This window comes from Eublepharis macularius, unplaced genomic scaffold (assembly GCF_028583425.1).
Source record: "Eublepharis macularius isolate TG4126 unplaced genomic scaffold, MPM_Emac_v1.0 Eublepharis_30, whole genome shotgun sequence".
In the NCBI taxonomy this organism is placed as follows: Eukaryota; Metazoa; Chordata; class Lepidosauria; order Squamata; family Eublepharidae; genus Eublepharis; species Eublepharis macularius.
In genome coordinates, this window is record NW_026559732.1 from 111,657 (window position 1) to 137,587 (window position 25,931).

Consider the following 25,931-nt stretch of genomic DNA (forward strand, 5'->3'; position numbering starts at 1 on the left):
AAGGGTTAGGGTTAGGGTTAGGGTTAGGGTTAGGGTTAGGGTCTGGGGATGATTTACGTGATGTCCCTCGGCTGGATGTCTCCAAACAGAGAACGAGTCGGCTGAGGGCGGGCAAGCGAGGGAGTGAGAGCATATCCCCTCCGCTCCCTGCCCGGCATTGAGGGTTTGATATAGGGTTCTATCCAGTCTTCGGAGGAGGGGTAAGGCTGTAGTTTAGAGTTTAAAAGAGTTCTATACCTAGTGTGAGATGCAGACAGTGTTCCGTATTCAGTTTTTGTCTTTTTCGTAATGGTCTGGGGATGATTTATGTGATGTCCCTTGGCTGGATGTCTCCAAACAGCGAATGAGCCGCCCTTAGGGTGGGCGAGCGAGGGAGTTAGAGTTCCTCCCATTACCTCTCTGCCCAGCATTTAGGGTTTGATAAAGGGTTCTATCCAGTCTTCGGAGGAGGGGTAAGGATGTAGATTAGAGTTTAAAAGAGTTCTATACCTAGGGTGAGATGCAGAGAGGGTTCTGTATTCAGTGTTTGTCTTTTTCGTAATGGTCTGGGGATGATTTACGGGATGTCCCTTTGCTGGATGTCTCCAAATGGAGAACGAATCACCCAGAGGGCGAGCGAGCGAGGGAATTAGAGTTTCTCCAATTACCTCCCTGCCCGGCATTGAGAGTTTGATATAGGGTTCTATCCTGTCTTTGGAGAAAAGGTGGGGCTGTAGTTTCGAGTTTGGAAGAATTCTATACCTAAGGTGAGATGCAGACAGGGTTCCGTATTCAGTGTTTGTCTTTTTCGTAATGTTCTGGGGATGATTTACGGGATGTCCCTTGGCTGGATGTCTCCAAACAGCGAACGAGTCGCCCTTAGGGTGGGCGAGCGAGGGAGTGAGAGTTCATCCCCTCCCCTCCCTGCCCGGCATTGAGGGTTTGATATAGGGTTCTATCCAGTCTTTGGAGGAGGCGTGGGGCTGTAGTTTGGAGTTTAAAAGAGTTCTATACCTAGGGTGAGATGCAGACAGGGTTCCGTATTCAGTGTTTGTCTTTTTCGTAATGGTCTGGGGATGATTTACGGGATGTCCCTTTGCTGGATGTCTCCAAACAGAGAACGAGTCGCCCTGAGGGCGGGCGAGCGAGGGAGTTAGAGTTCCTCCCATTACCTCCCTGCCCGGCATTGAGCGTTTGATATAGGGTTCTATCCAGTCTTTGGAGGAGGGGTGTGGCTGGAGTTTAGAGTTTGGAAGTGTTCTATACCAAGGGTGAGATGCAGACAGGGTTCTGTATTCAGTTTTTGTCTTTTTCGTAATGTTCTGGGGATGATTTACGGGATGTCCCTTGGCTGGATGTCTCCAAACAGAGAAAGAGTCGCCTGAGGGCGGGCAAGCGAGGGAGTGAGAGCATATCCCCTCCCCTCCCTGCCCGGCATTGAGGGTTTGATATAGGGTTCTATCCAGTCTTCGGAGGAGGGGTAAGGATGTAGATTAGAGTTTAAAATAGTTCTATACCTAGGGTGAGATGCAGACAGGGTTCTGTATTCAGTGTTTGTCTTTTTCGTAATGGTCTGGGGATGATTTACGGGATGTCACTTGGCTGGATGTCTCCAAACAGTGAACGAATCGCCCTTAGGGTGGGCGAGCGAGGGAGTGAGAGTTCCTCCCCTCCCCTCCCTGCCCGGCATTGAGGGTTTGATATAGGGTTCTATCCAGTCTTTGGAGGAGGCGTGGGGCTGTAGTTTAGAATTTAAAAGAGTTCCATACCTAGGGTGAGATGCAGACAGGGTTCCCTATTCAGTTTTTGTCTTTTTCGTAATGGTCTGGGGATGATTTACGTGATGTCCCTTGGCTGGATGTCTCCAAACAGCGAACGAGTCGCCCTTAGGGCGGGTGAGCGAGGGAGTTAGAGTTCCTCCCATTACCTCCCTGCCCAACATTGAGCGTTTGATATAGGGTTCTATCCAGTCTTAGGAGGAGGGGTAAGGCTGTAGTTTAGAGTTTAAAAGAGTTCTATACCTAGTGTGAGATGCAGACAGGGTTCCGTATTCAGTGTTTGTCTTTTTCGTAATGGTCTGGGGATGATTTACGGGATGTCCCTTTGCTGGATGTCTCCAAACAGAGAACGAGTCGCCCTGAGGGCGGGCGAGCGAGGGAGTTAGAGTTCCTCCCATTACCTCCCTGCCCGGCATTGAGCGTTTGATATAGGGTTCTATCCAGTCTTTGGAGGAGGGGTGTGGCTGGAGTTTAGAGTTTGGAAGTGTTCTATACCAAGGGTGAGATGCAGACAGGGTTCTGTATTCAGTGTTTGTCTTTTTCGTAATGGTCTGGGGATGATTTACGTGATGTCCCTCGGCTGGATGTCTCCAAACAGAGAACGAGTCGATTGAGGGTGGGCAAGCGAGGGAGTGAGAGCATATCCCCTCCCCTCCCTGCCCGGCATTGAGGGTTTGATATAGGGTTCTATCCAGTCTTTGGAGGAGGGGTGGGGCTGTGGTTTAGAGTTTAAAAGACTTCTATACCTAGGGTGAGATGCAGACAGTGTTCCGTATTCAGTTTTTGTCTTTTTCGTAATGGTCTGGGGATGATTTACGTGATGTCCCTTGGCTGGATGTCTCCAAACAGCGAATGAGCCGCCCTTAGGGCGGGCGAGCGAGGGAGTGAGAGTTCCTCCCCTCCCCTCCCTGCCCGGCATTGAGGGTTTGATATAGGGTTCTATCCAGTCTTTGGAGGAGGCGTGGGGCTGTAGTTTAGAATTTAAAAGAGTTCCATACCTAGGGTGAGATGCAGACAGGGTCTCGTCTTCAGTGTTTGTCTTTTCGTAATGGTCTGGGGATGATTTACGGGATGTCCCTTTCCTGGATTTTTGGTTATGCTCAGGTTTCCTGTGGGTGGGCTGCAGCTACTTTCCTGTGTCCCCCCTCTAATCAACAAGAGTGACTTGTTGATTAGCCGTTCTGAACTCATCTTGCTCCTGCTTCCGGTTACGATCATCTTGGGCACCCTTAGAGATGAAGAGCTAGCTTTCAACTCCCTACTGCGACCAGGACATCAGTGGGCTAGGTCCTTTGCGGAACACAGCGGAGCCACTCCCAGACTCTCTCCCCAGTCGAACAGGCACAACTGTCTATCCTCCGTAAGAGACTGGCCCTGCAGCTCCTCTCACAGTCGACCTTTGCGGTACAGATTGGACAGCTGCCGGAGTTTGAATCGTTACAGAACGGTGTGGTGCATAGAATCGAAAACGAGCCGGAGCTCCTTACCAGTGTCGACTTTTTCCGCTTTTGTCTTTATGCTTCTGTTTTTTCTGAATTGCCATGCAGATCACACACATGGGGGTTATTTTGTAGGTCCTGGCTGCAAAGCAGAAAATCCTTTTGAACTGACAGAACTTTTCATCCGTAGGTGAAGTATGTTTTACAATATTGGCTCTAAAATTTTTTCCTTCAATATTTAATTGTATTGATACTGTTCTCTCTCAATAGTGGTATCAATAGGGATCTACCTTTGGTTTCCGATTTGTTTTCTCTCTGTGAAGCTTCCTTGTAGAGATTTCTCATTTTTTAAGACTAGAGGCCTGTTTGCTTAGGAGATAATTTTATGTCTTGCAGATCCTCTTTCAGAGTCACTTTCCCACAGGTTACTTTGACAATTATACACAGCACAGTCTGCTTTTTAAGGGAGCAGCGGCAAAAACACTTGACCGTGGTGGTTTAACGATCCCTTTCAGAAAAGCCAGTGGTTGAAGTAGAATCTGAAAAACCAGGATTTGCATCCATGCTTTGTCCAGAAGCTCGCTAGTTGACCTCTGGCCACCCTCTAGCAGGCCACCTCATCAACAGGGTATGTTTGAGAATAAAAAGGAGGCTAGAAGTGGAGAATACATTCCTTTGGATGCTATCTGAGGAGAAATGTTTGGCATAAATACCGAATCCGATGTGGCGGTGCTTGAGAAGTGCAGGCTTTTCACTCGGTCATCTTTAGTTCGCTCACTATCCTTTCAATCTACTGAACCCAAAGTGGACTGCTGTCAATTCTGAAACTTATGTAGTACAAGAGGTTTCCTATCCCATGACTAAATAAGGTCAGCCCTGTTTATCTTCTGAGATCTGATCTTGTCAGATATCAACTCTTCAGCAGGGCTGATCTTGTTAAGTCATCGGATGGGAGACCAGAGTTACAGAGGGAGGAGATGGCAAGCCGCCTCCGTTAGCCTCTTGCCACAAAAACCCTACAAGGGGTCGCCCTAAGTCAAGTAGGATTCTAAAGCAGGATTTGGTTTTTTAAACTATTCAGTAATTATGTTACGATGCTCACAATTGCAGATAAGATTTAAATGGATACTGCCTAGTCATTGTGGTCTTTAACACCCTTCCTCTTTCCACTTTGATCGAGGGATCTTGAACAGTGGCAGGAACTGAATGCAGGCCCAAGATTTGTAGTTTGCTGATCAGCTCAGCCTTGCTCTCAGAGCGGAAAAGTTTACCGAGCTCAGCCTTCTATGTTTGGAATCTTCTTGGCATTGTGCTTCAGCATTGCCTGCATAAGTACAGTCCCCTTTAATAATAACATTTGATTTATATACTGCCTTTAGGATGCCTTATCGCCCACTCGGAATGGTTTACAAAGTACGCTATCTTTATCCCCACAATGATCACCCTATGAGGTGGATTGGGCTGAGAGAGTGCCTGTTAACTGACTGACCCAAAGTCACCCGACTGGCTTCAAGTGGAGAAGTGGGAAAATCCAACCCAGTTCTCCAGATTAGAGTCGTGCCCTCTTAACCGCTACACCAAACTGGCTTTCTTTCACCATAGGATACGTTCTCTTGCGCTGGTGCTTCTTTACCACAGGAAGAGAAAAGATCTGAAGAGTTTCCTTCCAGGAGGTAAAGAAGTGGCGTGTTCCTCAATCTCTGCACATGACATTGCTGTCAAGGACACAGGAAGCATGAGTGTCAATAGAGAGTATGTTTTATTTGCGGTGGCACAGTAACATCATTAAATTTCTCCCTGTAACTAGAGCTCGATGTCCTAATGACAAGGATGAAATGCCTGAAGGATCACCATCCACATTATACGCTACTTGCGCCTGTTTCACTCGGGAGATGTTGTGCCGGTGGAAAGCATAAAGTGAAGCCTTGGACTAATCTGCATCACACGACGAGGCTGCTGTCGCTCTGGAGCATATCACACCCTCAGATGTGGTTTCTATGTGGAGAAAGAGATTAAGTTAAAGCCAAAATGTTTAGCGTTTAATAAGCGCTTTCTTCATCAAATCAATCCCGCTGACCGTTATCAAGACATGCTTGTTTCTCAAGGAGAAACCTGGTTTTAAAGGCCAACATCACTCAATTAGTGCTCTGAAAGACCACTATAAACCCAGCGTGCAAAGTCTGGGTTTGAGGCCAGTAGCGAGACTTGTTCACATACTCGTTCCATACTCGTTCACATTTCGTGTCAAGGCCAGCTCACTCTTTAAAGAGGAAAGCTGATTCTTAGAATTCAATTGAACAGATTTTACAAAAAACAGAGAACAGCAACATGACAAGAGCACCACGTATGTACAAACATGTTAGCGTAAGGCCAGGAAATGCAGGGAAGTACAGTATATTTTTATCATCACATCATTCCTGTGAGGTAAGTTAGGCCGAGAGAGTGGGATCTGTCCAAGATCAGCCAGGGCAGAGCAGGAATTTAAGCCTGTTTTCCCAGATTCTTCCTCAGTATTCTGACCACTGCACTACACTGGCACTCTATGATTTATTATATTTCTTAAAAACAAAACAGAAGTCTTTGTCAGGTTGTAGATGTCAGGGCGTCACAGAAATTTTGGGTTTCTGAGAATTGTAATTAAACATAGAGTACTACATAAATGTACTGATATGTGAGCATAAGGCCAAGGAATGCAGGGAAGCACAATATATTTTAGTCACCTAAACATCCCTGTGAGGAAGGTTAGGCTGAGAGAGTCCAAGGCCAGCCAGGGCAGAAATTTAAGCCTGCTTTCACAGGGCCTTCCTCAATATTCTGAGCACCACACTACACTGGCACTCTACGAAACATTTTATTTCTTTACAGTGTCTACATGCTGCCTTGCTCCTTGGAAATGGTGCCCAATGCAAAATTTAGTGAAGTGTATCGAGAATTGGTAGGCTTGGAAACAATGAAAAGGACTACATAACGTGCGTCCTTTCAACCCTCCTGTAGCTGAAAAAATGGATTGGGGTGAGTGGAAAACATCTCACGGCACGGTTTCCAGGGGGTAGCTGAGTTCAGACTTCAAATGCCACACGCTCTGGTGTCAAACAAGCTGGTGACACAAAGAAGATGCACTGCCGTACACAGTCCTCTTCTCACCTGCAGGATCCTGACAGAGAAGTTTCAAGGAAAGAAAACAAAACTTGCTTATACCTATACTAGACCAGGATCGCGATCAAACACCAAAGAGTGTTTCGTATTTATCTTTTTATAACTAAAAAAGATACCACATTGTGTGCAAGCTTCTGAGAAAAACAGAAGCCTTTCTCATGTTCAATCAGAAGATCCTACACCGGGATCTTCTACATCCTTTATTAGCGCAACTTTCAGAGTTTTCTGATGATTTTAATATTCGGTTCCTGCTTGATAATCCAGATGGGAAAATAACGGAAATGGTACCTAAGTTCCTCTACAGTGCCATGGCTATACGCCCAGACAAGTGATATTCTGCACTGCTTTTGCTGCACTGTTGCCCTGCTCTTATCTGTATTTTAATTTCATTTTGTATGGAGTCTCTGTATTTAAATTTTTTTACATGCCAATAAAGGATCTCATGATCAAGAACAATTCAGCTTTATTTTTAGTAAAAGATGTAACTGTTGAATTCTCTTTATGCTGTTTACTCTTCACCAGTCTTCTAATTATGGTACCCTCTGTCTGGTATTATTATTTTCTTAAAGCAGTAAAGTAAGTTGTCTTTTTCGTTGTCCACTTTAAGGCACACCTTTATTTTGGGTAGTTAAAAAGTTGGCCAAGCCTGAAAAATCAGAAAAAGACTCACAAGTTCCCACATCTTGCTCTTCTGCTACAGACCAACGCAGGTATCCATCCACCTGAAACAAGCCTTTAGGGAGTCACTCACAATTCTGTGATGCCCCTCTTGGGCGACTCCCCCTTTAAAAATAAGGCTGGCTATAGGCCTTGGCAAGAAACAGTCTGAATTTTCAGGAGCTTAACTGTATGTCAATGCAAAAGTTACTCCAGGTGTTTTGGAAATATTACCTTCGATGCCTTATAGCATACAGAACATTAATGTCTAAATTTCAGCTAAAATATATTTTCAGTTCAGGAAGAACTGAAGCGTTCCTACGTCTAGGTTACATCTGCTCGATTACCCTTTTAAGGTATTCAATTACTTGTCTAGAAGACGCTTAGTAAAGAAAAAGAATGGCAACAGTTAGCTGCTAACCATGAGATTCTCTTGCAATTTTACCTTAAAGATTCCTGCTTTTATTTGCTTAACACATGTAATACTGAAGTGCATGAAGTTTTCCATAGATAAACCTTTAAACACTGACCAGATGATAACTCAAATAAAACAAACATTATGCATCAACTGCACAATCTGTTATTAATCTATTGCAAATTTAAACTCCAACATAGCAGTACATTCTGAAAAGTTATGTGGGATAAGTTGCAGCAATTATGAACAAATAACAAATACAAGCATGAACTTTCAAGGTACACTTGTGCACGGGGGAGGGACATCTACGGGATGTGTGTGTATTGTTATTCTTACCCATAGGAGCAGCAGGAGTTAAAGCCATGCTTTGAAGCAAGGCTTCTGCTTCCCTTCTCTTCTTTTCAAGGTCAGGCTTTTCTTGTACAGCAAGAGCTTCTTTCCTCTGATCCATCTGCAAGTTTTAAAATGAAAATATTTATGTGGCAGCAGATAGTTTCAATCTCTCTCCTGAGTAAAAATAGATCCAGCCATGTTAGATGCATCTGACGAGAACTGTGATTCGCGAAAACCTAACCTACCTGACAAGGTTGGTGTGGGGACAATTTCCACCCATGGCATAACAGCAAGGTAGTGTTGTACAGTTGTTAGTGTCTTTCCCTCAGTTCTGCCAGGCTGCAAATCTTCCCCCCCCACACACACACAGGAGCTTTGGACATACTAAAAACTTGTTGCAGGCAGGATTGTAGGAGGGACAGTTTTAGTGTGCAAGGACACACTGAAACTTAAACTCTCTGCTGTTCTAGCATTCTGGAAGAAAAGCAGCACTAAGAAATTCTTCCTCCATTAATGGCTGAATGAGGAGGCAGCTTGATATAATGGTTAGCGTCCAAGGACACATTGAAAATATTCTCAGTGTTCTGCATGAAAAAGAGCATTACAAAAAGAATTTTCCTGCTCATGGCATAACAGAGAGGCAGTGTAGTACAGTGGTTAGTGTCCTTCCCTCAGTCCTGCCAGGCTGCAATTATCCCCCCCCCCACACACACATAGGGGATTTGCACACACTAAAAACATACTGAAGGCAGGATTTTAGGGGGGAAAGTTTTAGTTTGCAAGGACACAAGGAACCTTAACTCACTGCTGCTCTAGCATTCTGAAAGAAAAGCAGCATTTATAAATGCTCCCTCCACTCATGGCTTAAAGACGAGGCAGGGTGGTCTAGTGGTTAGTGCCCAAGGACACGCTGAAAATTCTCACTGTTCTACTAGCATTCTGCATGAAAAGGAAGCATTGCAAAAGGGCTTCTTCCACGCATAGCATAACAGAGAGCCAGTGCGCTACATTGGTTAGTGTCCTTCCCTCAGTTCTGCAAGGGTGTAAATCTCTGCCCGCCCCCCCACACACAGTGGCTTTGAATATACTCAGAACTTGTTGCAGGCAGGATTGTAGGAGGGACAGTTTTAGTGCGCAAGAACACACAGAACCTTAACTCACTGCTGCTCTAACATTCTGCAAGAAAAGCAACACTAATAAATGCTTCCTCCATTTATGGCTTAATGAAGAGGCAGGGTGGTATAATGGTTGGTGTTCAAGGACACTTTCAAAATTTCTCACTTTTCTACTAGCATTCTTTTTTTTTTTTGATTTTTTAAACTTTTATTGCAGATAAACCATTACAACATACAAACGTACACATATAAATCAAAACATTAACCAGTACAGAACTATTGTGATACAGGAGGGAGTTAAGTACATACAGTTAAGAGCTATATAGTTCAACAAAACATATAAGCTATAATGTAAAGGTTCTAGAGAGAGTAATTGAAGTATTTTTGATCTAGGCTGGATATTATTTTTATCAACATATTCAAAGAATGGAAGCCATTTTTCCATGAACTTGGAATTCACAGGAAACTGTTCAGCTATGTAAAGGTCATTATGGGTTTTTTCCATTATGAAGTGATTCCACACTTTTTCAAGCCATGAATCTACAGAGGGTGCATGATCTTTCTTCCAGACCAACGCTATCTCATTCTTTGCTACTACGAAAAGGGTTGCAAACAATTCTTTTCTAATCATAGGTATAGCTAAGTCATCCCATTGATCTAAAAAAATGATTTTGGGATCCAAAGGGACTTCATATCCTGTAATTGTTCTGATTGATTCAGTCACTTTCTCCCAATAGCTTTTAATAAAAGGGCAGCCCCACCAACAATGGGCAAACGTGCCCGTCTCTCCACAGTTTTTCCAGCATTTTGGGGAAGCTGATGGATATATATAGGATAGTCTCTTAGGCGTAAAATACCACCTGTGAATAATCTTAAATGTTTGCAGCTTAGTTAGGGTAACGTTTGATCTAAATATAGTTGAAGTCCAAATCTTATTCCATGTCTCAAGAGATTGATCTATATTACAATCTTTGGCCCAGCTGGATTGGCAAAGAATTTGCTTTTTGTTCAGTGTGTTCAGTAATGTAGTGTAAAGTATGGAGATCATTCCTTTTTTTTGAACTGTATAAGATCGTATTATCATTTCAAATTCCGTCAGGGGAGTTTTCATTATTGATTTTATGCCTATTTGTTCCATCATATTTTTAATCTGTAAGTATCTAAACCATAACAGTTTTTGCATTAATTTGTCTTCTATTTCTGATTTCTCCATCAGGCCTGAATTTGTAGCTATATCAATTAATCTTGTCATCTTAGCCTGTTGAAATATATTTATGAAATCTGATTCTTGACCTGGAGGGAACCAAGACTAACAAATGAGGAGAATCTGGATTTTTCTGGAATAAGTTTAGCTTTAAATTTGTCCCATGTCTGCAAAATTGCTAATAAAAACGTATTTTTGTTAATGCTTTTGGGTCTATTTATTTGTTTGTTCCATATTAAATCATTGAAGGAGGATTTGTCCAATTGAGTATTGAAAAGGGTAATCCATTCTGCTGTAGTTTCCACAGAGATGAGTTGGAGTAAGTTTAGAAGTCTAATTGCTGCTTGGTATAAATTGAGATCTGGGTAATTAAAACCTCCGTCTCTAGATTTTCGTCTCAATGTGGAATAAGAAATTCTTGGGTGTTTGTTTTGCCATAAGAAACTATTGATCATTGTTTGCCATTGAGTAATTAGCGTTATGGGAATTGTTATTGGGATTGCTCTGAAAACGAAAAGAAACTTAGGTAATATAAATGATTTTATTAGATGAAATCTATCGAACCAGCTAAGTTTTAGTTTATTCCAATTGACGATTTCTGCTTTAATTTGGTTAGCTATTCTTTGGTGATTCAATTTGATAAGGTCGTTTAATTTGGAAGTAATATTAATGCCGAGGTAAGTTAAATGATTTGAGGCCCATTGATATTTATACTGTTTACAAATTATGTTTTCAGTACTTTTAGAGAGATTGATAGGAAGGATTTGTGATTTTGATTGATTAACAATCAGGCCAGATATAGCACCAAATTCAGTTAACAAGGGGTGGAGATATGTCATTGAGGTTGTTGGGTTAGTTAAATAAATTAGCATGTCATCAGCGAAAAGTGAGATTTTAAAGGAACTATCTTTAATAGGGATTCCAAGTATATTTTCATTTTCCCTTAAAGCTACTGCGAAGAGTTCCAAAGCTATAGCAAAGAGCATGGGAGATAGCGGACAGCCCTGTCTAGTGCCTCTATTAATTACAATTTTTTCTGAATGTAGACCATTAAGTCTAATATTAGCTGTAGGTTGCGAATATATTGCTCCAATAGTGTTTAGGAATTTCTCACCAAAGCCTAGAAATTGAAGGGTGCTACATAAGTATTTTTTCTCAACCGAATCAAATGCTTTTTGGATATCTAAAGAAAGAAACAATGCTTCAGTCCTGTTATTTTTGCAATACTCAATCAAATTTAAAGTTTTATAAATATTGTCTGTAATTTCTCTTTTGGGTATAAAACCTGCCTGATTATTATGGATATAATTGCTTATGAATGAGTTTAAACGTCGGACCAATATAGATGTAAATAATTTATAATCATGATTGAGAAGTGATATTGGTCTATATGAATCAGCTTTTGTTGGGTCTTTTCCTTGTTTATGTATAACTACTATATCGGCCATATTCCAGGTAGGGGGTAATTTACATTCATCCAAAACTAAATTGCAAGTATTAGTTAGATATTGAGCTAGCAATGTAGCATATTTTTTATAGAACTCTGATGGGTATCCATCAGGTCCCGTGGCTTTGTTATTTCTGGCTAACTTAATTGCTTCTAGGGTTTCCTGTAAGGAGATAGGTTTTTCTAAAATTAATCTATGGTTCTCTTCCAATTTCTTTACATTTTTAAGTGAGTGTAGAAAATCCATAATCTTAGTTTGTTTGGGGTTTATTGATGAATACAAATTCGTGTAAAATTCTCTAAATACTTGCAAAATTGATTTGGAATCATGGCGATTTACTTTGTTTTCGTCTTGGAGTAGGTGAATGTTATTTTTCAAATTTTTTTGTTTTATTTTATTCGATAGAGTTCTTAGGGCTTTTGGGGTATTAAACCAATATCTTTGCTTAGACTTAATTAAACTTCTATGTACACTGTTACTGTCAAGCGTTTCTAAAATTTTACGTTGGGCAGTTAATGTTTGGTACGTTTTTTTGCTCCCTGTCATTTTATGTTCTTCCTCCAAACTTTTAATGGATTCTGCTAAATCCTGTCTATATTTTAATTTTTCTTTGTTTATATTCGCTGAAAGCGCTATAATATGTCCTCTTGATACTGTCTTAATCGTATCCCAGAGTATATTAGCCTTTATTTCTTCAGAGTTATTATCAGCTATGGCTCTTTCTAGGATTCTTTCTATTTCTTTAGCTGCTTGGTGATTATAAAGTAAATGTTTCGGTAAACACCATTGTTTGGAGCACTGTTTTGGTATTTCTGAAGCTATTAAAACATTGACCCAAGAGTGATCAGAGATTAGACACGATCCTATTTGGGAATCAATCGCTTGCTCAAGCATTGAATCAGAGACTAAAATAAAGTCAATCCTAGTATATGAGTTGTGCCTTTGAGAGTAATAAGTATAATCCTTTCCCCCTACATGTAGATGTCTCCATATGTCAATAAGGTTGTGTCTTTGTAAGATGGGTGGCAACTTTGTCTTTCTATCTTTTTGAGTGGTTCTTTTCTCAAAGTGTGATCTGTCCCATTTGTAATCCATTATGTAGTTTAGGTCCCCCCCTACTATGAGATGACCTTCCTGAAATTTCTCCAGTTTTCCTAGTGTTTCTTCAATGAAATTTAATTGTTGATTATTAGGGGCATAAATGGATGCGAAGGTGTAGATTTGTTCTTGAATTAAACCTTTAACAAAGATGAATCTTCCTTTAGGATCTTTGAGGGTTTTTTTATGTTGAAATAGAAGATCCTTTGTAAATAGTATTGCCACCCCCCTCGATTTGGAGTTACCTGCTGCATAGTATTGTGAATGAATCCAGCTTGCCTTTAAAATATCTGTATCATTATTTTTAGCATGAGTTTCCTGTAGAAAAATTACCTGAGATTTAGTTTTGGCCAACAATGAAATAACTCTTCTCCGCTTTATAGGATTTCCCAAACCTCTTACATTTAGAGTGGTCATTTTAAATTTAGAAGCCATGATTTGGTATATATAATACTGCTTCTCTTATATAACACAAGTACCAATCTACTACAATAATATCAAACAGTAAAAGACATACAATTTAGCACTCTATTTTAATTCCACTCTCTTCTTTCACAAACACATAACTAATCCCTATATCCTAACTATGGGTATTTTTTTTTGTTTATTTGTTTTGTTTTGTTTTTCTGAAGTTTTTCCTTATGGTTTTCCCTATTTTAATATTTTTTTTAATTTTTTTTTATTAATTTTATTTTTTTTAAAGATATAATTAAGTAAATATATGAATTTTGTGAGCTTCCTTATAAACTTGTTACCTCCTGTACTATACTAAACTATACAACCTTTCCCTTCCTTCCCCTAGTTCTTGAGATTTGTGTTATTAATAAGCTTAAATCCCTAAATCTCCCCCACCCTCCCCTCCCTTTACCCCTAGGATATCAAATATCTTTATAAACTCTCTTAACTCAATAATCTTTTAACAATCAAGTTACATGCTACCAGCTATTTCGTAGAACTTTCAAACTGGGTCGTTGACTGCACGCCACAGTTTTGGAAAGTAATTTTCCAAATGAAAAGTTCTAATACCACGGAGCTGTGTTGAAGCCCTCCCTCTCCCCCCCCACCCCCAATCTCCATTTGTCTTAATTATAATATATAAGACACAACAATAGCTGATTAATTCAATTAAAAGTTCTTGTCCTCCAAGGACTGCTAGGCATTTCTTATCGGGATCTTACTTCCCTTCTGTGGAGAAAACATGTCCGTCGATTTTCTCTTCTGATTTTGCTTGCTTGTCTCCATGGGTATCTCCACGCCGATGTTATTCAAGAGTTCTGTTCCATTCCTTAAGTTCGTAGCAACATGATGTTTCCCGTTCAAAATCACTAATATCTTGACATGATTTATCCACTTATATCTGATGTTAGCTTTCCTCAGCGCGTCTGTGATAGGTTTCAGTTCTTTCCTTATTAATAATGCTTCTCTCGGTAAATCAGTATATATTTGCACTGGGGTTCCATTGAACAATATTGAGCCTGATATTTTAGCTGTTTTCATCTTTATTTTTTGATCAGGTATCTCTATGATTATGTCTCTTGGCACAGGTCTGTTCTTATATTGCTTAGGAGTTCCGATTCGGTAGGCTTTTGTAATTAGGGTGTTTACCCCTTCTTCTAGTTCCAGATGCTTTACAAGCCATCTTGAGATTACAGGTATTAAATCTTCCTTTGGTAACAAAAGTTCATCAATTCCCCTCAGCTTCAAGTGATTCTGTCTCATATTAACTTCTAGGTTAATCAGTCTTTCTTGCTGGTTTTCAAAAGCCTCACGCAGTAAGCTCACTTCTCTCTGTGTCGAGGAACTTGCATCTAAAGCTTTATCTGCTTTTAGACTTGTTGCTTGCAAGTCCACTTTTATTTCAGCCAGTTGTGCCGTTAGTGGGGCAATCAGTTTAGCGATTTGTTCTAGGATTTCATTCTTTAGTTTATTGAGCTGAGGATCTAGGGTTATATTAGCATTGTGTACCTTTTCGCTCGCATGAGAAGGTAGTCCGTCCGCCATTTTGGATCTCTCCATTTTTACTTCCTCGCTCTGCATTCTCTCCTTAGGCGCCGAAAAAAGCGGCTGTAAGTTTTTAGCTGCTTTCACTATGTTCTTTCTCTTCTTAGCGTTGTTATTTTTCATAATATAGCAATCAAAAGTAATGTTGTGTAGCTTTATATGGAGAATTGGGGGCTGGGAGGAGCGGAGATCTTTCAGCACGCGTCCATCCCGGAGTCAGCGACGCCACGCCCCCCTCTACTAGCATTCTTAATGAAAAAGCTTTCCAAATAGACTTCTCCTGCTCATAGCATGACAGAGAGGCAGTGTAGTACAGTGGTTAGTGTCCTTCCTCAGTCCTGCCAGGCTGCAATTACCCATCCAGTAGGGGATGAAGAAAAGCAGCATTAGTAAATGCTCCCTCCACTCATGCCTGCGTGAAGAAGAAGTGTGGTATATTAGTGTCCCAGGACAGACACTAATGCAGAATGCTAGTAGAGCAGTGAGAGAGTGTTCAGTGTCTCCTTGGACACTAACCAATATACCACCCTGCCTTTTCACAAAGTTTTGCCTGCAATAAGTTCGGAGGGTGTCCAAAGGCATACTCATGAGTGGAGGGAGCATTAATTAATGCTGCCTCTCTTACAGATTGCTAGAGCAGCAGTGAGATAAGTTTCAGTGTGCCCCTGCACACTAAAACTGTCTCTCACGGCTCTACTAGCATTCAGCATGAAAAAGAAGCATTGCAAAAAGGCTTCTCCCGCTCATGGCATGAGAGAGAGGCAGTGTGGTACAGTGGTTAGTGTCCTTCCCTCACTGTCCCTCCTACAATCCTGCCTGCAGTAAGTTTTCAGTATATCCAAAGCCCCTGTGTGGGGCCGTAGAGATTCACACCCTTGCAGAACTGAGGAAAGGACACTAACCAATGAACCACACTGCCCCTGTTATACTATGAGCAGGAGAAGCCTTTTTGCAATGTTCTTTTTCATGCAGAAAGCTAGTAGAGGAGTGAGAAAATTTTCACTCTGTCCTTGGACACTAACCATTATACCACCCTGCCTCTTCACCAAGCCATCAGTAGAGTGAGCATTTATTAATACTACTTTGCTTGCAGAATGCTAGAGCTGCAGTGAGTATCTCCAAAGCCCCTATGGAGGGGGAGAGAATTGCACCGTGGCAGAACTGAGGGAAGGACACTAACCACTGTACTACACTGCCTCTCTGTTATGCCCTGAGCGCGAAAAGCCTTTTTGCGATGCTCTTTTTCATGCAGAATGCTAGTAGAGCAGTGAGAAAATGTTCAGTGTCACCTTGGACACTAACCACTATACCACACTGCCTCTTCATGGAGCCCTGAGTGGAGGGAGCATTTATTAATGCTGCTTTTCTTGCAGAATTCTAGAACATTGGTGAACTTAAACTTTACTCACTGCTGCTCTAACAATCTGCCAAAAAAGCAGCATTTATAAATGCTCCCTCCACTCATGGCTTAAAGAAGAGGCAGGGCGGTATAGTGGTTAGTGTCCAAGGACACACTGAAAATTCTCACTGTTCTACCAGCATTCTGCTTGAAAAAGAACATTGCACAAAGGCTTCTCCCACTCATGGCATAACAGAGAGGCAGTGTGGTACAGTGGTTAGTGTCCTTCCCTCAGTACTGCCAGGCTACAAATCGCCCCCCACCACCACCAATAGGGGAAGTGGACATACTACAAACTTGTTGCAGGCAGGATTGTAGGAGGGACAGTTTTAGTGTGCAAGGACACACGGGAACTTAACTCTCTGCTGTTCTAGCATTCTGGAAGAAAAGCAGCATCAATAAACGCTCCCTCCACTCATGGCTTAATGAGGAGGCAGGTTTGTATAATGGTTAGCGTCCAAAGACGCATTCAAAATTTTCTCACTGCTCTACTAGCATTCAGCATGAAAAAGATCACTGCAAAAGGGCTTCCCCCACGCGTGGTGTAACAGAGAGGCACTGTGCTACAGTGGTTAGTGTCCTTCCCTCAGTCCTGCCAGGCTGCAATTATCCCCCCCCCCCACACACATAGGGGATTTGCACACACTAAAAACATACTGAAGGCAGGATTTTAGGGGGGAAAGTTTTAGTTTGCAAGGACACAAGGAACCTTAACTCACTGCTGCTCTAGCATTCTGAAAGAAAAGCAGCATTTATAAATGCTCCCTCCACTCATGGCTTAAAGACGAGGCAGGGTGGTCTAGTGGTTAGTGCCCAAGGACACGCTGAAAATTCTCACTGTTCTACTAGCATTCTGCATGAAAAGGAAGCATTGCAAAAGGGCTTCTTCCACGCATAGCATAACAGAGAGCCAGTGCGCTACATTGGTTAGTGTCCTTCCCTCAGTTCTGCAAGGGTGTAAATCTCTGCCCGCCCCCCCACACACAGTGGCTTTGAATATACTCAGAACTTGTTGCAGGCAGGATTGTAGGAGGGACAGTTTTAGTGCGCAAGAACACACAGAACCTTAACTCACTGCTGCTCTAACATTCTGCAAGAAAAGCAACACTAATAAATGCTTCCTCCATTTATGGCTTAATGAAGAGGCAGGGTGGTATAATGGTTGGTGTTCAAGGACACTTTCAAAATTTCTCACTTTTCTACTAGCATTCTTAATGAAAAAGCTTTCCAAATAGACTTCTCCTGCTCATAGCATGACAGAGAGGCAGTGTAGTACAGTGGTTGGTGTCCTTCCTCAGTCCTGCCAGGCTGCAATTACCCATCCAGTAGGGGATGAAGAAAAGCAGCATTAGTAAATGCTCCCTCCACTCATGGCTGCATGAAGAAGAAGTGTGGTATATTAGTGTCCCAGGACAGACACTAATGCAGAATGCTAGTAGAGCAGTGAGAGAGTGTTCAGTGTCTCCTTGGACACTAACCAATATACCACCCTGCCTCTTCACAAAGTTGGGCCTGCAATAAGTTCGGAGGGTGTCCAAAGGCATACTCATGAGTGGAGGGAGCACTGATTAATGCTGCCTCTCTTACAGATTGCTAGAGCAGCAGTGAGATAAGTTTCAGTGTGCCCCTGCACACTAAAACTGTCTCTCACTGCTCTACTAGCATTCAGCATGAAAAAGAAGCATTGCAAAAAGGCTTCTCCCGCTCATGGCATAAGAGACAGGCAGTGTGGTACAGTGGTTAGTGTCCTTCCCTCACTGTCCCTCCCACAATCCTGCCTGCAGTAAGTTTTCAGCATGTCCAAAGCCCCTGTGTGGGGCCGCAGAGATTCACACCCTTGCAGAACTGAGGAAAGGACACTAACCAATGAGCCACACTGCCCCTGTTATGCCATATTCTGAGCTCTACATCTAGAGGTATGTTCCTGGATGCGTAATCGCAGGGGGCATGTGGTGCAGCCAACATAAAATTGGTCGCAGTCACATATCAGGAGATAGATGACACTAGAGGTGCTGCAGGTGGAAAAAGATCTTGAACGTCGGTGAACTTAAAGTTAACTCGCTGCTGCTCTAGCAATCTGCAAGAAAAGCAGCATTAATAAATCCTCCCTCCACTCATGGCTTAAAGAAGAGGCAGGGCGGTATAGTGGTTAGTGCCCAAGGACACACTGAACATATTCTCACTGCTCTACCAGCATTCTGCTTGAAAAAGAAGCATTGCAAAAAGGCTTCTCCCACTCATGGCATAACAGAGAGGCAGTGTGGTACAGTGGTTAGTGCCCTTCCCTCAGTACTGCCAGGCTACAAATCTCCCCCCACCACCACCAATAGGGGAAGTGGATGCACTAAAAACTTATTGCAGGCAGGATTGTAGGAGGGACAGTTTTAGCGTGCAAGGACACACGGAAACTTAACTCACTGATGTTCTAGCATTCAGTAAGAAAAGCAGCATCAATAAACGCTCCCTCCACTCATGGCTTAATGAAAAGTCCAGGTGGTATAATGGTTAGTGTCCAAAGACAAACTGAAACTTAACTCACTGTTGCTCTAGAATTCTCCAAGAGAAGCATAATTAAATGCTCCCTCCAGTCATAGATTAATGAAGGGGCAGGATGGTACAGTGGTTAGTGTCCAAGTACACACTGAAAACTATCTCACTGTTGTCCTAGGATTCTGCATGAAAAAGAGTGCTGCAAAAAGTCTTTCCCCACTCACGGCATAACAGAGAGGCAGTGTTGCAAGTGGTTACTGTCCTTCCCTCATTTCTGCAAGGCTGCCAGTCTCCCCCCCCACACACACACAAAATTACAGGCAGGATTGTAGGAGGGACAGTTTTGGTGTGTAAAGACACATGGGAACTTCTCAATGCTGTTCAGGCATTCTTCAAGAAAAGCAAAATCAAAAAGAGTCCAGTAGCACCTTTAAGACTAACCAATTTTATTGTAGCATAAGCTTTCGAATATCAAGTTTTCTTCGTCAGGTGTCAGGTATATTGTAGCTTATGCCACAATAAAATTGATTAGTCTTAAAGGTGCTACTGGACTCTTTTTGATTTTGCCACCACAGACTAACACGGCTAACTGCATCTATGACCATTCAAAAAAAGCAGCATTAACAAACGGTCCCTCCACTCATGGCTTAATGAAGAGGCTGGGTGGTATAACGGATAGTGTCCAAGGACACACTGAACATGCTCTCACTGCTCTACTAGCATTCTGCATGAAAAAGAGCATTGCAAAAAGGCTTCTCCTGCTCATGGCATAACAGAGAGGCAGTGTCGTAAACTGGCTAGTGGTTATAGTGCTTAGTGTCCAAGGATACACTGAAAATTTTCTCCCTGTTCTACGAGCATTCTGCATGAAAACGAGCACACGATAACTCAAATAAAACAAACATTACAGATCAACGGTACAATCTGCATTTCATCTACTGCAAATTTAAAGCACAACTTAGAAGTACATTCTGAAAAGTTATGCTGGATAAGTTGAATCAATTATGAACAAATATCAAATAAGCATGAATTAACAACCCAACTTTCAAGGTTCACTTGTGCATGGGTGAGGGACGTTTATGGGATATGTGTTCATTGTAATTCTTACCCGTAGGAGCAGCAGGAGTTAAAGCCATGCTTTGAAGCAAGGCTTCCGCTTCCCTTCTCTTCTCTTCTTTTCAAGGTCAGGCTTTTCTTGTACAGCAAGAGCTTCTTTCTTCTGATCCATCTGGAAGTTTTAAAATGAAAATATTTATGTGGCAGTAGACAGTTTCAAAGTTCACTTCCAAGCAAAAAAGTGGAAACAGAAAGAAGAACATCATCTGTATTTCACGGAGAAAGGCCTGTTCTTGAGAGACTGAGTAACTCCAGCATCCTTTCAATTATCTAGCAAGAGAAACTGGGGAGGAGGTGGAAATAGGAGACAAATGGCCTGTCCCGCCCAGATCTTGACCTCACTCGAGGGTGGAGGGATTGAGAGTAAAGACTGGACCTTAGTAGCACCAAGGCTCTAGAAATGACCTTAAAACTAAAAAGGGAAGGAACAGACATTCTTTTCTATGCCTCCCGGCTTCCTTGCTTTCCCTGTCATCCCTTATAACACCCATTCAACTCTGAGAGAGAGCAAGGGATAGCACTTTAGTCTACGGTCCCTATCCTTTTTCCAAAGTATCTCTCAGAACCGTTTGGGTACATTACAGCCTTCATAGCCACAGAAAAACCCTCCTCCTAGATAATTCACTTTCGTACAGTTTGTGGAAAGCCAGGAGAACGGGAGACCCAGTGGGGTAGAGCGTTTACAGGATCTGAGAGACCCAAGTTTGAATCTTCTCTCTACCATGGAAGCTTTCTGAATGACTTTGGGCCTGGCACACTCTCAGCTTAACCTGCCTCACAGGGTTGCTGTGAGGATAAAACAAGAGTCAACGAGAACACCTTGGGGAGGAAGGCAGGGTATAAATGAAATAAAGCTATAAGGATTGCTGTACAAGGACTGCAGGCTAGTTGACTGTGCATGAGGAGTTGACTGTGCATGAGGACAGTCACAGGCTGATCTCAAAGCTACCCGCATGGCTCGGCCACTTTACTATTAAATATTGTGACCCCATGTGATATTCACATGTTCCCCCAATGCCTTCGGAATGATCTCAAGTGTAAAGCTTATTTTAAAATAAGCAGGACCTTTAAAGACAGAGTCATATCCTCCTATAGATTCTCTGCCAATGTAAGCGAAATGGGACAATCTGCTTAAAAAGGTACATGTAGAAATGGCATCTGAGACTGTGAGAGTGGGGAGACAAAAGAAGGCAAAGGAATAGAGTTGTGTAGAAAACGAAAGACTCTTTGCAGGGGGCCTGTCTCTGGCTTCAAAATTAATACCTTTGAAACTGCCGGTATGAGGTATGGGGAGGTGCCGAGAGAGAGGGAGGGAGGGAGGGAGGGAGGGAGAGATTCATTCCTGAGAAAAATGCAAGGAGGTGAGTTGCCACCATGCCATGCCGCATGATAAGTTTCCAACACTATTTTCCTCTGGTTCAGAAATAAAGATCTTGGCTGCACAACAAAAGGTTTTTTCAAAGGAAAAGGACCTGGGGTGGGGGTGGCTAGGAGATATAATAAACAAAGCCATTACAATCTGTGCACATGGCAACCTCTGAACATGTACTTAAATCAGCCCCTTTTCAATTTTCAGCAAAAACCAGCCTGCAATAGGAGACACCCCCCCTCCATTGGACACAGTTAGTATTAGATTATGAAAACATTACAATGTAAAGCCCCACAAAAAGAGAAACTGAGCAGGAGAAAGCAGGCATGAGGATCTTAACATGCCTTTCTCCCTCTTACTATGAGAAATGTAAGGAGCAGCTTCTCATGCCAGGGGGAGGCTGAGCTTTCAGATGCCCAAAGCCTGCCGAGAGAGCAGTGCCCATCCTGTTGTAGCCACTCCAGATGAGAGAGAGGCAAAGGCAGGAGAAAAGCTTCCCATGCCAGGGGGTGAGTTTTCAGATGCCCCAAGCCTGCAGAGCCAGCACTGATCCGTCTGCCATTGCCCCTCTTCCTGGTCCCAAGTGACCCCTGCCCTCTCCAGCCCTGCCCCTGCACACCCTGTGCTTGAGCTCCTACCTCCAGACAGGCTCACATGTAGCCCAGCAATTCAAACCGCATTCAAAAGGCAAACGGCTCTAAGGCAGGGAGACAAACGTCCCAGAGAAAGCCCAGGCCCCGCCTCTCCTCTCCTACGGAGCCTGAGAGGAACCAAACTGCCTCCAGATGTGGGCGGGGCCTGCTAAGCCCACCAACTAGCAGGGAGAGAGAAAAGCTCAAACCACGTGCAGCTGCTGCTTCAGGAATTAAAGGGACAGTTTAGTGCGGTGCGGGGCTGGGAAAGCTCTTTAGCTTCTTGCCACAGCCCTGTTTCAAAAGACTGAAGGAACTGCTGCCCTCAACTTCCAGAGATCATCGCTGGCATTTTTAGACAAGCCCAATTTTACCCTAGAAAAAACTTTCAGAAGCCTGTGGAGGGTGTGAGTATGTGCTGTGCCTTCCTCCCCTGGAAGGGGGAATGCTGGAATAGATTTGCTATGTTTTGAAGGAGCCCTGTCACGTCCATCATTTTGATCATGTTTCTTTACACTCCAAAGAGGCATTAAATAGCATGTCAGGCTAGGATCTGGGACTCCCAAGCGGAATTCCTGGGCCAGCCACACCATCTCAGCCTAACCTACCTGACAAGGTTGGGGCGGGGACAATGGAGGACAGGCAGGGTGGTATAGTGGTTAGTGTCATAGGACACACTGAACATTTTCTCACTGCTCTACTAGCATTCTGCATGAAAAAGAGCATTGCAAAAAGACTTCTCCCACTCAAGGCATGACAGAGAGGCAGTGTGGTACAGTAGTTAGTGTCCATTCCTCAGTTCTGCCAGGCTGCAAATCGCCCCCCCCCACAGGGGCTTTGGACATAATAAAAACTTATTGCATTAATAAATTCTCCCTCCACTCATGGCTTAATGAAGAGGCAGGGTTGTATAGTGGTTATTGTCCAAGGAAACGTTGAAAATTCTCTCACAGTTCTACTAGCATTCTGCATGCAAAAAAACTTTTCCACCCATGGCATAACAGAAAGGTAGTGTTGTACAGTGGTTAGTGTCCTTCCCTCAGTTCTGCCAGGCTGCAAATCTCCCCCCCACACACACAGGAGCTTTGGACATACTACAAACTTGTTGCAGGCAGGATTGTAGGAGGGACAGTTTTAGTGTGCAAGGACACACTGAAACTTAAACTCTCTGCTGTTCTAGCATTCTGTTTTTTTTTTGAAAAATTTTTTTATTGGGTTAGAATCCATTATTTTTACATTACATTCAATTTTCCCCAAATTTTTCATTCCTAACCCCCTCCCTTTCCCCCCCTTTTATTGACTTCCAACAGCTTTCCCACCCTTTGTCCCTTTTCCCTTACTTCTGTTAAATTCCTCTATCTAAAACAGATATACATTCTCTATTATATTAAGCAGTACATCCTTAACTACTTTTCTTGTTATATACCCAAACTGTAAGTCTTTATTTCCATCTTAGATAAACAATTTATCCCATTTTCCAGTTTTAAATATTTCTATATACCATAAAAATCTTACATTTAAATCAAACAATTTGACTTATTCTCTATATATTCCTCATTCTATCTTTTTATGGTAATTCTATATAGCACATCACATAATCAATCAATTTAACTCTTCTATACATTCAGTTTGGTGCATATAAATCTTATCAAAGAAAGAAAATATTGTTAGTTATTCAATCCTTATATTTAAACCTTATCATTAATTATTTTCTATCAATATTCTATCTATTAACCTATATATATCTATTTATATATCAATCTGTTAACTGCTTATTAATTCACATTTATCTCTTCCTCCCTCGGTAAAGTCACCCCCCTCTATTATACTTTTATTATACTTCAGTAGTTCTCAAACTGCCACAGTTTTCCTCCCACCTCCCATTTCTTCTCCAGATATTGTTTCAGCTTCTCCCAGTCTGTGTTAAACTGCCCTGAGTCCAGATTTCTCAGTTTTCTTGTCATCTTATCCATTTCTGCCATGTACAGCAATTTGTAGATCCAATCTTCAATAGTTGGCACTTCTTGTACTTTCCATTTTTGCGCATACAAAAGTCTGGCTGCTGCTGTCATATAGAATATCAACGTCCTATGATGGGCTGGAATTCCCTCCATTCCCAAGTTTAGTAGCAGGAGTTCTGGGTTCTTATTTATTTGAAATTGTAAAATTTCACTCATTTCTCTTATTACTTCCCCCCAGTACTGCCTAGCTACCTCACACGACCACCACATGTGATAGAGGGAGCCCTCATGCTTCTTACATTTCCAACATTTATTAGAAGTATTCAGATTCCCTAGCGCAATCTTCTTTGGTGTCATGTACCAACGATAAATCATTTTGTAAATGTTCTCTTTAATATTAGTACATGTCGTTATCTTCATTGTAGTTTTCCACAAGTATTCCCATGCCTCCATTGTTATTTCTTTATTAAAATTAATAGCCCATTTCACCATTTGTGTTTTAACTGTCTCATCCTCGGTATACCATTTCAACAGTACTTGGTATACCTTGGATATTCTTTTCTTATCTTCTTTAAGAAGAGTCTGCTCTAGTTCCGAATTCTCTATTCGTATACCTCCCTTTGCAGAGTCCGAGTTATATAAGTCTCTGATCTGTCTGTACTGGAACCAATCGTAGTTAGGTGATAGTTCCTCTTGTGTCTTTATTCTAAGTTTGGATGCCTCAGTTTTAGTTATTTCTTTATACGTTAAACATTGTTGTTCATTATCAACAGCTCTCGGGTCTATCACCTCATATGGAACCACCCACAAAGGGGTTCCTTCTTGTAGATAAATTCTGTACTTCTTCCAGATTATGTATAGACTTCTCCGAACAAAGTGATGCAGGAACATCGAGTTGACCTTTACTTTGTCATGCCATAAATATGCGTGCCATCCAAATATTTTTTTATATCCCTCTAGGGCTAATAGTTTCTTGTTCTTTAATGTCATCCATTCTTTCAACCAAACTAGGCAGATTGCATCATGATAAAGTCTCAGATTGGGCAGTTGCATTCCGCCTCTTTCCTTTGCATCTTGTAAAACTTTCACTTTCACTCGAGGCTTCTTGCCTGCCCAAACAAAATCTGATATTTTCCTCTGCCATTTTTCAAATTGTTTGGAATCTCTGATGATTGGTATTGTCTGTAGCAAAAACATTACTCTTGGTAACACATTCATCTTAACTGCTGCAATCCTGCCCAACCATGACAAATTCAATCTATTCCATTTAATCAAGTCTCTCTCTATCTGAGTCCATAGTTTTTCATAATTGTTTTTGAATAGATCTATGTTCTTTGCAGTTAATTCAACTCCCAAATATTTCACTTTACTTGTTACTTCACAATCCGTTGTTTCCATTAACAATTGTTGTTTCTGCTTAGTCATATTTTTGCATAATATCTTTGACTTCTTTTTGTTAATGAAGAAACCTGCCAAGTCTCCAAACTCCTTGATCTTATCTATCACTCTTGGCATGTTCTCCAATGGGTCCTCTACAATTAACATTATGTCATCCGCAAATGCTCTGACCTTGTATGAATAGTCCTTTATTTTTATTCCACGAATTTCATCATCTTGACGTATTTGTATCATCAGAATCTCCAATACTAAAATGAACAACAATGGAGATAACGGGCAACCTTGTCTTGTTCCTTTACTTATCGTCAATTTCTTGGTCAATTCATCATTCACCACGATTGCTGCAGTCTGGTCTCTATAAATTTCCTTAATTGCTCTGATGAATCTTTCTCCCAATTGTAGCTTTTCCATAGTGGCAAACATAAAGTCCCAGTTTAAATTGTCAAACGCTTTTTCAGCGTCTACAAAGAAGAAACCAACCTCTTTGTCACAACGCTTATCATAATATTCAATAGCATTGATCACTGTCCTTAAGTTGTCTCTTATTTGTCTGTCTGGCAAAAAGCCTGCTTGTTCCTCCTCTATGACTTCCGAGAGCCACCCCTTCAATCTCTCCGCCAATATCTTCGCAAAATTTTTATAGTCATTGTTGAGTAGCGATATAGGTCTATAATTTTTCACATTAGTCAGGTCTTGGCCCTCTTTTGGGATCAATGATATATTCGCTTCACTCCAAGTTTCTGGAATCCTTTGATCCCTTAAAACCCCATTCATCACTTCTTTTAGGAATGGTGCCAGTTCATTAGCCATTGTCTTATAGAATTTAGCCGTAAGTCCATCTGGCCCTGGCGCCTTTCCTAGATTTGCAGATTGTATTGCCTTACTTATTTCCTCGTCAGTTACTTCACTATTCAACTTATTTCTCCAAGCTTCCGAGATTTCT

At 41.8% G+C, this 25,931-nt stretch overlaps 1 long non-coding RNA gene across 1 annotated transcript; it reads right to left on the reverse strand.

Moving 5' to 3' along the window:
* Positions 1-5,010: 5,010 nt before the first annotated feature.
* Positions 5,011-21,717, reverse strand: LOC129346883 (uncharacterized). Its single transcript, XR_008599017.1, has 4 exons — positions 21,636-21,717; positions 19,621-19,740; positions 7,761-7,875; positions 5,011-6,350 (listed from the first exon to the last, which is right to left on the reverse strand). It is a non-coding gene; the product is annotated as an uncharacterized LOC129346883 (long non-coding RNA).
* Between the last annotated feature and the right edge of the window lie 4,214 nt (positions 21,718-25,931).